This window comes from Peromyscus californicus, unplaced genomic scaffold (assembly GCF_007827085.1).
Source record: "Peromyscus californicus insignis strain IS unplaced genomic scaffold, ASM782708v3 Scaffold_15__1_contigs__length_86483966, whole genome shotgun sequence".
Taxonomy (NCBI): domain Eukaryota; kingdom Metazoa; phylum Chordata; class Mammalia; order Rodentia; family Cricetidae; genus Peromyscus; species Peromyscus californicus.
Window position 1 is genome coordinate 18,422,194 of NW_026294447.1, and position 15,191 is coordinate 18,437,384.

At 35.5% G+C, this 15,191-nt stretch overlaps 1 long non-coding RNA gene across 1 annotated transcript in view; it reads right to left on the bottom strand.

Moving 5' to 3' along the window:
- LOC128110715 (uncharacterized) overlaps positions 1-15,191 on the bottom strand; it is an 87,032-nt gene that overhangs the window by 7,109 nt on the left and 64,732 nt on the right. The window contains exon 6 of the long non-coding RNA XR_008218290.1: positions 3,669-3,764. This is a non-coding gene — a long non-coding RNA (uncharacterized LOC128110715). The remainder of the gene's footprint in view (positions 1-3,668; positions 3,765-15,191) is intronic.

Consider the following 15,191-nt stretch of genomic DNA (forward strand, 5'->3'; position numbering starts at 1 on the left):
ACACTAGTTGATACACCATTCAAGGAGTTTCAGAGAAGTTTAAATGATAAAAGAAGCTCTACCCCGGATGTATGTAGTACCCTCTAATAGACTGAGTCCCAACTAAATAACAAAAACAGAGAAAAAAACTGAATGGGGGTCAGCATCACTCTCATCTGTCACTGCTACCTGGTCTGTCAAGTTGTGAGGGGTCCTGCTTACAATCTTCATTGCTATGACGTTCTCTATACTGGACAGATCTTTTCTCTCTCCCACCTGATAAACTTTTGTCTATACAGAAGTCCCCTGTTGCACCCCAGGATTTCATGGACTAGAGTGTCTGACTCCTTCCCCAATTCCTTCATTTATCATGTGCTGATTCTTTTAAAATGAGTTCATCTCCAAAGACTGTAAGGTCAGACCCCAGTCAGTTGGGAAGATGCAATCATCACCTGCTTTAGAATAAAGCCCATGTGAACTTCCTTCCCTGGTGGGCTTGTGACCTCAATTTGAGTTTCAGAACACACGTTTACAAAGAGAAATTGCCTTGCCTCGGTACTTTCGCTTCTTCTTATGTTCCTTTGTGCAACACTGAGATTGTTTTTTGTTACCAACAATGCCTTTCCTTCCGAGATGCATTGTACGCTTTAAAATCATAAATGGGTGGCAAAGAGGTGGCCCAGCAGGAAAGGTACTTTCTAGCAAGCCTGACAACAAGATTAACCCTTAGGAGCCAAGTGGAAGGAGAGAATCAGATCCCATAAGTTGTTCTCTAGCCCCTACATGAACACTGTGGAATATGCAAGTCCCTACCCCATGCACATATACACTAAATAAATAAAATATAATAATTAAAAATAATTTCTTTTCCCCTTAAATTGACTCAATCAAGGATTTGTAACAGCAATGAGGAACATAACCAATACAGTACTATATATCTAAACATCTTCTATGCATATTGGGTTGGTTAATTATCAACAAGATAAAATCTTCTGGTTGACTGCCATCTTTGGCTTAAAATACCTGATAAATTAGTCATTTTGCATGTCTGTGTGTGTGTGTGTCTGTGTGTCTGTGTGTGTGTGTGTCTGTGTGCCTCTGTGTGTGTGTGTGTGTGTGTGCGTGTGTGTGTGTGCCTGTGTGCCTCTGTGAGTGTGTGTGTGTGCCTGTGTGTGTCTGTGTGTGTGTGCCTGTGTGCCTCTGTGTGTGTGTGTGTGTCTGTGTGTGCCTGTGTGTGTGTGCCTGTGTGCCTGTGTGCGTGTGTGTGTGTGTGTGTGTGTGTGTGTGTGTGTGCCTGTGTGCGTATGTGCCTGTGTGTGTGTGTGTGTGTCTGTGTGTGTGTGTGTGTGTGTGTGTCTGTGTGTGTTGGGGGCATGCATATACCACAAAACACAGGTGAGTTGAGAAGCCACAGTGGGTTCTGGGGCTTTGATCTCAGACCACCAGGGTTGGTGACAAACTCTCTGACCCCCTGAGCTCTCTCACTGACTCGTTTAGTTATTTTAAAGATTTTTCATTTTTCTTTTCAGTATTGATGTATCATAATTTTTGATATGTGTATATTATATTGTTTGGATTTTTAGTTTGGAGGGGTTGGATTTTTAGAAAACTATATGTTATCACAACATCTCTGATGTTAGTGCAATTGCTGACCCGTTGTGGGGTCGTTCTCTTACACTTTCATGGCTAACACAGTGGATATCCCTATTAATGGACATTATTTCTATATGCTATTCATAGTTTTGTTTATATGAGTACAGGACTTTAGCAAATACAATTTCTACATTTTTCAGAATGGAACTTGGTTTCTTTAATCTTACATCACAAGATCTTCAATAATGGGAGAAATATATAAAATTACATACTGAATCATGTCTTAACACAGCAAGCTATATTTGGTAATCTCTATATTGTTTGCCTTTGAATATAAATAAGAGAAAATTTAATATGTTTTAATATCTTAAGATAATTTAGTACTTTTGGTTTTTATGTTTTAAAATTGTAAGATTTTTCCATAAGTAAAATTGGTTTATTTTTACTAATATTTACTACAATTTGAAAGTTGATATTGTCCAGAAAATAGCAACAAATTCTAGGGAGACCTTCATCGAAGGTAATTAGTGACAATTTTGCCATCATTTCCATAATAATTTGTTTGCATTTGTTTCATTTTGAGTCATATTTTATCTTTAGATTTTGTCTTTATATGCAAATGAAATGATATAGTATTTGTCGTTACCTGGCTAACATCAGTTAGCATAGTGCTGGCCAGGTTCCTTCATGCTGCAATAACGGACTGGATTACCTTTGCTTTAGATACTGTCCTTAATTGTCGCAGCCAGAAAGGTGTGATGTTCTACTTATATTTACAAAGCCAGGCCTTCTCAACTTTTAATAACTTGTTCCCTTTTCTTCATTAAGCTTACTAGAAATCCATTTCATCTTTCAAATAACTATTTTATTGTTTAGACTGTGTCATTGCATTTTGTTCACTTTGCCTAATCAGATAACATAAGGAGGTGAAGGACCTCTCAAATAACCCTTTAAGTATATATATATATATATATATATATATATATATATATATATATATATATATATCTCCATTTTTTTAATTTAGGCATCCTAATTATCACAGCCATCAACTGTGTCATATCTATTTCATTGACACAGTTCAGCCATTTATACTGTGCTGGACAAAGAGTAGGTTTGTTTTAGGCATGTTACCAATTGGTCATGTATGTGTACTTTTCACTTTCTGAATCTGGGTTCTTTTTGATATTGTCTACACACGGGCTGTAACTGCCCCTAAATTCATGGGTAATTGCAGATTTTCTTTCCTATACAGTTATTATTTCATTGACAATCTGGGAGCTTGAGAATTAAACTTCCAGAGGAATGCTACTCCTTCCCTGTAGAGTTCTGCTTGTTGTAAGTCTTGACTGTTATGTGAGAAAACTTCATGGAAGCAGACATCAATGTATCCCACTCTCAGAGCCAGGGGCTTTTGATCCTCTTTGTAATAAAATGAATTAAAACCTTATGTATTAACTTTTAGAAGAATATTAATGTCTAGAAACAAGCAAGATGTTACATATTAATATAAATTCATTTCATTACAACTTAAAAGAAAATTTTATACCTTTTTAAAATGACATTCATATGAATTTTAAAGCAAAATTTTATCAAATATGCTAACTAAAGAAGCCAATGATATGTTGGTTATAATCATATTTTTTACTTTATGTTAAAAAATTTGTCTTTGCTTCTTTACATGAACTTATTTTCTCACTGTCATTAAGAAGTATTTTTTAGTTTTCAATATTTATTATTGATTTATATTTAGAATGCATACACTGTAAAGCTGTAAATGCAAATTATTTTCAGTTTATAATACAAATCTCTTTCTGCTTCTTCTAGTTAAATTATCCTAATGAATTACAGTTAAAGATTTTTTTTAAACCAGAATAGGCAAATTGGAGCGCTGATAATTATATATGCCATAGTACCAATTATGTACCCAATAAGAGGAGGCCTGTTTTTTCACTTGTCACCAGTGAAAAACTGGCCATTTGCTTACAGTATTACAGACTGCATGGAAGCTTAAAACCAAAACTAGCGTCTGACTGCACGGTTCAAACCTTTCTGCTTCTCCATTATCCACAAATGATGCTACCTCTGTAACATACCTTTGCATTAAGAGATGACCTCCAGACTTTTACCTTTGTGTTACGATTCCAAATGAGACAGGGCAGTGGATAACAAGGGTATTCTGAAAGCCACTCCTACAAAAAAAGTTTGTCAATCATTTTTTAAAATCTGCTATATAGGCATAGTATGACACCAATATAATAAATCTAATGATCTATTGCTATATTCATAGATTAGCGCATCTATCAATCCTTATCAGAGAAGCATTTTTTTGTTAAATATGTCCAGTAATGGAGAAGAAAGAGAGACTGCAGTGTGCAAAGCTGTAAACAGGACATCTATACCACAAACCCCTCCTCCAGCCATGTAAAAGGGGACAGAAAGACTATGAAAGCCAGAGGCAGTGGTTAACTACAAGGAAATGGTTTTCTGGACACAGCAGGGCATTTGCACTTATGAATTCATAGCCAGTTGAGAGAGCATGCACAAGCTCAGCCAGACCAAACCCCAGGATGAAGAGGGGAAGTTGGCACAAAGTCTCACCCCTGACTGAGGAGATACTGGGAAGTTTTAGGTAGAATCCATCTTTTTAAAGGTATGGCTCCTACCACATTGGTCACCTTCTAGAAAAGGCCACACAACCAAGAGTATATGAGTAGCACAAACTATACTTGATGGCTTTATTTTTTTAAGGATTTTTTTTTCATACAATATATTCTGAACATGGTCTCCCATTCCCTAACCCCTCCCAGAACTTCCTGACCTCCCAACCCACCCAATTCAATGCCTTTCATTTCTTTAGAAAACAAAGAAAAAAAAGTCAGAATTTTTTGAGAGAGCTCTCAAAAACAAAACCCTTAAAAAACACAAAATTAAAAAAAAAAACATAATATACAAAAACGGCCAATAAGACAAAAATGCCCAAACAAAATCATATAAGACAAAAAGTCTATAAAAATATCACTGAGTTCATTTTTGTATTGGCTGTCTCTTGCTGGGCATAGAGCTTACTCTAAAGTGTGATTAATATACCCAGTGAAACTCCATTGGAAAAAGCTAGTTTTTTTTGCACATGGTTGTCAATTAGAGATGGCTTCTTGGTTAAGGATGGAAGCTCATCTCCACTTCCCATTCTCAGTGTTGGGATGCCATATGACTTGGACCTGTGCAGGTTCTGTGCATGCCGTCAGAGTCTGTGATGTGAGTTCAAATGTGTGTCAGTCCTGTTGTGCCTGGAAAAGAAAATTTCCTTGGTATCACCCATCCACTTTGGCTCTTACAGGCTTTCTATCTCCTCTTCTTCAAAGCTCCCTGAACCCTGAGGAGGTTTAATAAAATCATTACATTTAGGACTGAGAGTTCCATAGTCTCTCATTCTATGTACACTGTCCAGTTGTGGGTCTCTGTATTAGTTCTGATCTAATGGCAGAGGAAGCTTCTCTGATGCTGATGGAGCTAGATACCTGTCTATGGGTATAACAAAATGTCATTAGGTATCATTCTATCAATATATTCCTTTAGAAAAACATTTTAAAATGAGAGAAAGAATGAATACAAATTTGGATGAGTTAAGAAGGGTGGATGGATGTAGAGGGAGGGGTGGACATGACCAAAATATACTGTGCAGTATTCTCAAGAAACCAATAAAATGAGAACAAAATTATGGGAAAATAAAAATAAAATTTAGGGAGGAGGGGGGAATCTGTGGATAGTATGTGCAGTGAGTAGAAAATTTCTTAATAAAGAAAAATTAAAAAAATAAAAACAAGATGAAAAAAGCCAAAAAAATGTAAAAGCACCACATTTTATAGCTAATAAACATTCAGAGTTACTGAACTTGCTGCCCTTCTATCAAGCAAATTTTAAATGTTATTGTATCTATAAGTCACGTTGTAAAAACTAGTCTCTCTGTGTAGTTTTGTCATGGGATAACATAATACTCTAGACAGTGTTGTTTAAATTACAGCCTTGAAATAACTTCTTCAAATCCTATTCACAATGCTACTTTATGATGACATGTTTGTTTCTTATCAGCATTTTCATGGCACCTGCAGTGAAAGTGTAAAATAAAATTTCTATAGAAATAAATGACTAATTTTTCCAAGCTATACCTGGAGACTTCTTTGAAAATATAATGATAGGCCAGTCATAATGCTTCAGGCAATTTGTCTTAATCTTTTTTGTTTTTTACTATTGTCAGGATAGCCAAAAGCAATGTTTGCAAAGTTATAATTACAAATTTCCAGATCTGCAAATGTAAAATACTGTATGAAATCCAAACTTATATGTAGTTTGATAGCAATCTAGTCAGATTCAGCATAGTTGAATTTGTGCACGCATGAGAGGTACATAGAATGTTTAAGAGATGGGCACAGGGAAAGGAGTGGCATGCTAGATTGGACTCGTGTCTTGAAGCAGATAAACATAATAGGGCTTGAGTGCATCTAAATGGACACTAGTCTGACTTTCATCACAGAAATGGAAGTATTAAGATGTCTGTTCTTGTAACTGATACAAAGGGCTATTTGAACTTCTTAATAAACATGTGATCTTGCTATAAAAGTTAGTAAGTTCTTTAATGCTGTTGATCAATATCTTTAAAACAGTTGGAAACTTAGGTATGGCAAACATGTAGTATAAGATTGATTTTGACCACAGAAATCTATATATCAAGCAGGTTCATTGGAAGCAAATGATAAAATGGATATCACTGTAGAAAGGGAGCCCTCAGAACATGTGCTATCAGCCAAGATGATATACATTATAAGAGACAACTGAGACGGGAAGCTATGGACAGATAATCAATTTTTTCTGTTGGTGTACAATGACTCCTGTGTCTCTCCTTAATACACTGTCAAATAAGCAATGAATGTTTGTTAGTCCCTGAATTTTTTTTACCAGTAGTACTATTGCAAGAATCATCAATAATTGCCTTTTTAACAGCCTAAGGTATGGCAGTCTAACCAGTAAGTCAGCTATTTCTGCCATAAGCATTAATCATTAATAAAGTGTATTAATATGATGGCTTTTGTAAGCCACAATATCTTTCATTTCTATTTTTAAAAAGGTAATTCACCTTTCTGACCTAATTCTTAAGTCAGAATGTTTAGTATTTTGTAATTAGGCCAAGTGCAAAATTTCTCTGAAGCATAAATATCTAGTCAGGATCTTTAAAATTTGTCTTTCCACTAGAGGCCAGTATAGTCCTCAGGACAATTTTCTCCCTCTCTCTCATATATATATATATATATATAGATAGATAGATAGATAGATAGATAGATAGATAGATAGATAGATAGATATAAAGTACCGGTAAGCCACGAGCCACGTGGCAAAGTAAAGATTAATAGAAATGGGCTAAATATAAGAGTAAGAGCTAGACAATGATAGGCCTGAGCTAATGGCCAAGCAATTTAAATAATGTAAGAGTCTATGTGTTTATTTTATAAGTGGGCTCTGAGACTGGCGGGACTTGGCAGCGGGAGCTAGAGAGAAATTCTCCAGCAACAGATAACTGATTGAAGAACTGAAAACACGATAATAATGTCTCCAATTAAAGAAGCTGTAAATTTTTATTTTGAATTTTATTGAACTATGCTCCACCAAATTCATAAATATGAGAGATGCTAACAAAGAAAACCACTGCTTTCCTTTAATTTAAAATATGTAAAGGAAATTTATTTCACATAATTGAGGAAAGATCATTCAGATTAATAGAGATGATACTTACCAGCTCCTAAAGTCTCCCTTGTTACATAACCCCCATTCTCACTGATCTTATTTAGACTCAAGCATCATAGAAAACATAGTTATTTGAAGAATTTGTTTTTACCATGAAACTTTATACCAAGCACTGCTACTAGTTTCCAATTAGACTATTTCACCACCTAAAATCTGCAGGAAGGCTCCAGCCACTGATACAGAATGAAGAGACCTGAAATTTTTTCTTTGTCACAACCTCAATGACCTATATCAAGATGCTCACTGCCTTTTTCCTAGACTAAAAATTAAATCCCAAATTGCAGAAATCCTACTTGTTTTCTAGTGAAAAGAAAGCAAACAAGTATTTTAATCTAAAGGCTATGGTAACATAATGAGCATAGTGTTGAGGGATCTTTGCCAAGAAAGGTTATTTAACCATCTGCTAGAAACTTTGTACGGCATTGAATGCTTTATGCTCTCCAAGTGTCTAAATTGATATCTGAAAAAAAATTCAAGAATTTTAATGAAAAGGCTATCCTTGACCAAACATTGTAAGGGTAATACATATGAAAAAAATACCCAAAATAGGAAAGATGTAGAGATACATAATTTTCAAAATGAATGGTTAGTTGGCCTTCCTGACAAAGAGTAATTGTTGCCACTCATTGATTGTCTCAATGTACAAACAGCATATTGTTACACACCCAGGTTTCCCACTAAAGCAAGACAACTGTGAGTTTAAACTGCTTGACATTGCACTCAGTGGACCCCTGGTCCTGAATAAACAGCTGGTATACAATCAACTGTTTATGAAAAGGAAAAGAAATAGTCTTTAGACAGTTAACTCTGAGACATCCAATTCTCTATTCCCCTAGGTGGGAAGAAGCAACCTTCCACGGGGTGACACAGTATAGTAAATGCCTCACCTCACCACACCTGTTTCCCAGCTGACAATGGGGCACAACAACATTTCAGAGTGGGGGAAATTACCTACATTCCAGAGCACTGCTGAAATGAATTGTAATGACCTCATAATTTTAACTACCTACCTTCAACAACTTATTTTACAGTTCTCTAGCAGGGTCTTGAAGTGAGTTGAGAGTTAAATTTTACCCATACACTTAAATCAGACCCGGGGCTTAATAACAGTTTTTCTTTTTTCTTCTAAACTACTCTTTTTCTTCTCCATCTTTCTGAATATTGTATATCAATGCACAACTTTTTTTATTGAGAGGAAATATTGATGTTTTAGAGTGAGATATTGAAATACTGCATTTGTTTTATTGATGATTCTGCAGCAGTTAATGTTCAAGAGCTAAACCCTACAGAATTTCCTTGATGAGGCCAAAAATTAGGAGTGAATTGAACAGAGGAGTGAGACAGTAAATGCTAATTAATTAATATTATTTTCTCTAATATTCTCTGCATAAAAATCTAGTTGGATGAATTAATTCTTAATATCTGGCACAGATTAAAATTTTTGAGATGCCTAACAAAAATAATAATGCTTCACTCAGGAACATTACATTTTTTTAAGAAACTTCTGAATCCAGAGCAAAATTAATATTTGAAAGCATGAAGAAACTTTTAGCAGGCACTTTCCTCTTCTAACCTGATTAATGAACATATTTTAGGAAGAATATGTAATAATGTAAATATTAAGGAGATATTGAATCTTTTTTTGAAAGAGATAGATAGATGATGATAGAAAAATGATAGACTAGATAGAGAGATAGATGATAGATAGATAAATAGATAGATAGATGATCTATAGATGACAAATTCTTTACACAATATTCTAACATTGTTATATTCTTGTACTGCAAAATTATTCTGCCATAGTTCATGCAAGAACTATTGAGCCTAAACTCTTCCATGCAAAGGAGCTTTTATAACTTGACATTCTACCAGCTTTGTGGTTTTGTGTAGATTTCGTAGATTTTAATTAAACCAATACTGTGATTTCAGCTTAAATCTAACGATTAGGTATTTCATGGAATGTTAAAATTGTGTGGCTTTACAATTCATGACACATAAAGAAATATTCTATCATCTGGTGTGTTTGTAGCAGGAAGTCATATTAGCCATATTGTTTGTTTTTATCCATAACAAGACAACCTTTTCTCTAGCTATTTTGCAAGTAAAAGATCTAGACTCATTATATGAAGTATACATGGTAGAGATGCAACAGGAGAAATTAAGCATATATATTTTTTAATTTTTTAAAGTTATTTAATTTGTAAATAAAGTTTAAATCATTATAACACCATAAAAACATGTTGATATAAATGTAACTTTTTATTTCAGAACTAACCACCAGAAAAATCACCTTTGAAATAGAAAGAAGCCTAAAATGAAGAACCTGGTTCCTTGAAAAGACAATACAGTAGCAATTTCTCCCATAAACTTTCCCTGGAAAATTGATAATCTCAGAAGCACTCTACAGTGATTGCCAAAATGCCAGACTCCACCCTCCTCAGAGCTATAGCCAGATCCTCACTGCCTTTCTAGAAAATATTTCAAATTCTATTCCCTTTGAGAAATTCAAAAAAAAAAAAAAGAGAGAGAAATTCAATCTTGGTTGTCCAATTTTTCTGAGGTTTCCTGATTAAATTAAATATATTTGTTGCATATTTAGATATCAACCATTAACTGCATGAGATCTAAAATCATGTTTATGCCATTGCTGACCAGAAGTTTTGAAAAGTGCTATGTTAAATGTTGAACTGATTCAACTAGGAAGCAAGTAGAAAATTCATGAAAAATAAACATCTGTCACATCAAAGTTGTAAGGAAGGTAATCAATAGCCAGAACCTTTCTTCATTGTGTTTTCTATAACAGAAAACAACCCTATTAGGTAGGTTCAATGTTGACAGTATCTGAGTCTGCACAGGACAACCCAAGACCAAGTTCTCATCACAAAGGAGATTTATTGGCCCCAGAGGGACAAAGAACTTCCTTTGGATAGAGAGGAGACAGACAAAAGTGGCCCTTAGGCAAGGCATTTCATTAAGGGACAAAGGGAAGCCCACTAGGATGAGTTGGTTTGTTTTGATTGGGCGTGTTAATTAGGGTAACCAAAAGTGGGCTTTTGATTGCTAAACTTCAATACTTTGAATAGGTGAACTTTGGAGGTAACCATCACGGGGAGGGGGAGGAAGTGACCAAATTAGGGGACGAACCTAGGGGGTTAGCTTTAGGTTTTTGGCATGACAGAGGAAATAGGGGAAGGGCAAAGCCAGCCAGAGCCCTGTCTTTCACACTTGGGCCTGCTAGAGCCCTTCAAGAGTCATCTTCCATCTTTGTACTTCAGAAGACTTTTTTTTTTTTTCTCATAAAATTACCTGAAGAGTGTTCCAGTGTACTCATGGTCCTTTCCACTGGAGAAAGGATGCCTTTGTGCAAGGAAACAGAATACCATCACCATGACTCTCCTTTTCCACCACCATGACTCTCCTTTTCCCCCTTTGCATCTAGAAATGTCAATGCTTTCCCCCTGTCAGCTTCTCTATTTAAACAGAGCAACCTTGAAATTGTCACAGGACTGAAGTAGATTGAACCTTAAAAGATCACGTGCTAAAGAAACTGAGTACTATCTTACATCTACTGAATAAAAATCTATGGAGGAGACAGTTGAAACAATGTCCAAATTCAAAAGTAAAAGGGATAATTAAACAAATTGTCAAATCAAACTTGGCTAGATCCTGGAAACTTGACAGGGTGATGAAAGAATGAAGAAATGACAGACAGACATACAGACACATGTACAGGAAAGCTGGGATTGGATGGGTCATGTTCACTCTGAAGGAATCTCACTGCACAACAACCAAGAACCTCAAAGCTGTGCTCAGCTCAGGTACAGGGAGTTAGTCTTAAAAGGAGGTCTCAGTAGGGCAGCAGTCTCAGGCTGTGAACATTTTTGAGGAGGAAGCAGCTAGAATTCACACCCTTTTAAAATTGGCCCAGACCAGAGGGAGGCTTTGCCAGTGCTGGTGGGGCTGAGGTATTGTTCCTCATCAGGACACATTCATTCAGGACTCCTTTCACTCATTACATTCACCAGGCCTTCCTAGCCTCACCACAGCAAATGTTTAGGGGGAAAATGCCCCAACTATCATCCTAGGAGGATGGGATTTGATAAGAGGGATTAAAGACAAAATGCAAAAGCATACAGTAAACTCCCAGAAGGCAGAAACCAGAAACATCATTCCAAGCTTCTGGCTTCTCCTCCTTCTCTTTTGTTTAACCAGCTGTAAATGCAAGCTTTGTGTTTTAAAAATAAAACAATAGTCTCTATTGTCTCAGTCTCGCTATCGCCTCATCATCACATACAATTCACCAAAAACAACCTGACTGGCAATACTTGTCACATTTTCCAAATATGTATATTTAAGAAACTAATCAATGCTAAAAACTTTCATGTAAGAAAATGTTATCAAATTAGTCATCAGAAATGCAAATGGACAAGCAGAAGAGTAACATACCAGTAGATGGCTTTTCTGCTTCTCCTGTCCAACTTTCCATACTCAGCTGATAAGCAAAAATGTATTAATACAACACTCAAAATCTCATTTTCTCCTCTCAGTGATCAACACTCTAGGCCAAGCTACCATCCTCTCTCACTCCCTATCTACATTAATTAGCTATTGCTTATCCACTCCATTCTGGACACTGCTGCCAGTGATCTACTTGAAGTCCAAATAACTCACTCTCCATCTCTTGTATAACTTTTTGTTGGTCTCACAATACTCATATCAAGGTAAGACTCTACCTATATACTTTTGCCCTTGCACATTTCTCTACAAATGCATTTGGGTTTTGTTGTTGTTGTTTTATTTTTTTCATTTTTCAAGACAGGGCTTCTCTCTATAGCCCTGGCTGTCCTAGAACTTGCTCTGTAGACCAGGCTGGCCTCAAAATCACAGAGTCTGCCAGTCTCTGCCTTCTAAGTGCTAGGATTAAAGACATGAACTGCCAGGGTCAGAGGTGGTGCATGCCTTTAATCCCAGCACTCAGGAGGCAGAGCCAGGCGGATCTCTGTGAGTTCGAGGCCAGCCTGGTCTACAGAGTGAGAACCAGGACAGGCACCAAAACTACACAGAGAAACCCTGTCTCAAAAAACAAAAACAAAACAAAACAAAAAGACATTAACCACTATATGTGGTCTTACATTTGTTTTTATTAAAGGTGTATGTGTGCTTACATACAAGTATGTGTGTGTACGCATGCACACATATGTGTTCTTTTTACATGAATTATTATTTCCCCTCATTTTTTACTCAACTTCTACTAGATCATCAGGAGTGAACTTAATTACATATATTTTGCATTTCCCTTTAATGAAAACCTATTTCTAAAGCTATAATTTTAAATTAAAATATAAATAAAGTAGTAAAATATTTTAAATAAAAACATAAATGCCTAGAAAATATAAGGCTATAGGACAAAATCCAACCAAAACAGAATATTCAAAAATTTATTTTAAAAATAAGCTGGGTTCCTGGCTGGACATATTCAAAGTACTTGCATGAAAGTGTCTTTGTGAACTTAATTGTATGTACATTGAACATGAGCCAAAAAGGTACTAAAAAATAGTTACTTTTCAAATGTCATTCATATTGAGAATTCAAGATAATATCATTGTGGTAAAAGACAGTTTCAGAAAGATATAATACAACTTACTGAAATGACAAAATTTATATCTATAGTAGAAATGTTATTATTTATACTGTTACTTTTTTTACAATCAAATTGTTTTCAAAAGCAAAAAGAAACTAGACAAATAGGCAAACATCATGTTAAGGCAAGATACAAGAGCATATTCAAGTGGCTAAAATCGTAGGGAATGAAAAGAAAAGAAATGCATAAACATTATATTAATTATTTAAGCACAAATTTAGTAACAAAAACAAAATTTGCATCCATCAACCTAAGCAAGGTGCAAAAATGTGATAGGATATATTGTGTGAGATGTGAAAAGATTCTGACATCATATATTTAAAGAACAAAAGACTTGCTTTAGCCTATCAAAATTAATATTGAGACACTTATTACAATAAAGTATTCAAAGCAGGCCAGATGGCCAAGTAGATTAAAGGTGTTAGCAGTGCAAACCCAACCACCTGAGTTAGGTTCCTAGGACACTGTTATATAAGACACAACTACTGTATACACACTTATACAATAATAATAAATAATTTCTAATGTTTAAAAATAAGAAAATTTGCCATGTGGTGGTGGTACATGCCTTTAATCCCAGCACTCGGGAGACAGAGCCAGATGGATCTCTGTGAGTTCAAGGCCAGCCTGGTCTACAGAGTGAGATCCAGGACAGGCACCAAAACTAAACAGAGAAACCCTGTCTCGAAAAACAAAACCAAGCAAAAACAAAAAGGAAATTCAAAGATGTTTGGACATAGCATATTTTCCCTTGAGAATATATTCCATATTAATAAAGAGGATAAATTAGGATAGATATACAATGATGCAACTTTCTGATAGTATCATAAACAATTAATTATATGTAAACACTAGCCATAGGGAGTTACCAAATTACTGCTTTCATCGCCACAAGAGGATTCCATATTATGAAGCCATTTAAAGAATGATTTATAACAAACTGATTTGGAGAATTCTCAATGAGATTATTGTTGAGAAAAATAACATAATGAAGAATAATCCCACTGTGATAACACAACAATAATAGAACTGTGTGTGTATAAAGAGGTAGCAATGGTATGCAACATTATGTATGCAAAGTGGAATAATTATAATCATAAAAAGTACATTTCTCATGAGTTTCTGCGATAGACAATATAGAAAAAGGATGTGTAAAAGCAAATTAAAAGTAAATAAAATATAAAATTTCTTATTAAAGTTGCATAAATGTTTCCTTTTTAAAATTATGTCTTTGACAAATTATTTCTTTTTTTAATGTATTAGCTCATATTCATCACTCCTCCCAACTCTTCTTTAGATCCATGGCCTCTTCCACACCTGCCCAAATTTGCACATTCTTCTTTTGCTGTTATTGCTTTTAAATTTCTTGTGTTCAATCTGTGCTGCCCATAAACTCTTGATTATATGGCCTCCACCAGAGGATGGTCAACCTACCAGAGGCCACATCCTTAAAGAGAACTGACTCTCCCTCTCCCAGTTGCCAAAGCTACTAAACTAGTGGTGGAACTTTGTGCTCATCACCCCTGTCTGTGCTATAATTGTCCAGAGCTTGCACAGGTCTTGTTTGTGCTGTCACAACCACTGTACATAAACAAATACACCCAAATAACCCAGGCTGTGGCCAAGACAATAGGCTGCTCCCACACATTGTTGGCTAGCAAATCCCCATTGCCGAAGGCAAAACCTATACAACTCATTGACATGAAGAAGTCCAGCTGGTGCCTACATAGAGCCTTCACCCTTACATTCCAACATATTTGGTACAGTAGACACTCTGTGTTACCAAAAGATAAATGTAACCACCAAGCCAGCTAAAGAACCTTTGAATTGCAATGGTGTCCTGCCTTCAAAATACACTAGGGCAAAATACACAAAGCTTGTGGGAGCAACCAATCAATATCTGATTTGACTTAAGGCCCACTCCATGAGATGGAACACATATCATACCTAATACTGCATGGGTGACCCACAACCTGAGATTAGATAGCCCAGAGAACTAGAGTAAAACCAAATATTACTGTTCATTTTTTTAAAAAGCAATAAAACAATTTCTAATGACATTCTGTTATACTCATAGATCAGTGCCTTGCTTAGATGTTACCAGAGAATCTTCTATCTGCAGGAGATAAAAACAAATACAGATACAATCAGACATTATGCAAAGTAAGAGACATTGGAA